We start from the raw sequence: 243 nt of genomic DNA, 5'->3' as shown, positions 1-243 counted from the left end.
GCCTTAACGCATCTAATCTTTAATTCATTTTCTTGTACCCCCCCCCCCCATCACCGCAAAGAACCACAAATATCTCAAGGAACAAAAAACAAATTATGTTTCCTTCTTGTTGTCATTTATTTGCTAAAACCCATTTGTCACTCCCAGAAGGTCATCAGGAGTTAGCACAACAGGTGAGGTCAGCCAAAGGTCACACACACACCAGGTCACGAGAGATTACATCAGTAGAAGCCTTGACCCTTT

Source organism: Penaeus monodon, chromosome 31 (genome assembly GCF_015228065.2).
Source record: "Penaeus monodon isolate SGIC_2016 chromosome 31, NSTDA_Pmon_1, whole genome shotgun sequence".
In the NCBI taxonomy this organism is placed as follows: domain Eukaryota; kingdom Metazoa; phylum Arthropoda; class Malacostraca; order Decapoda; family Penaeidae; genus Penaeus; species Penaeus monodon.
The sequence above is the reverse complement of the archived record's forward strand: the minus strand, read 5'-3'. Positions refer to the sequence as shown.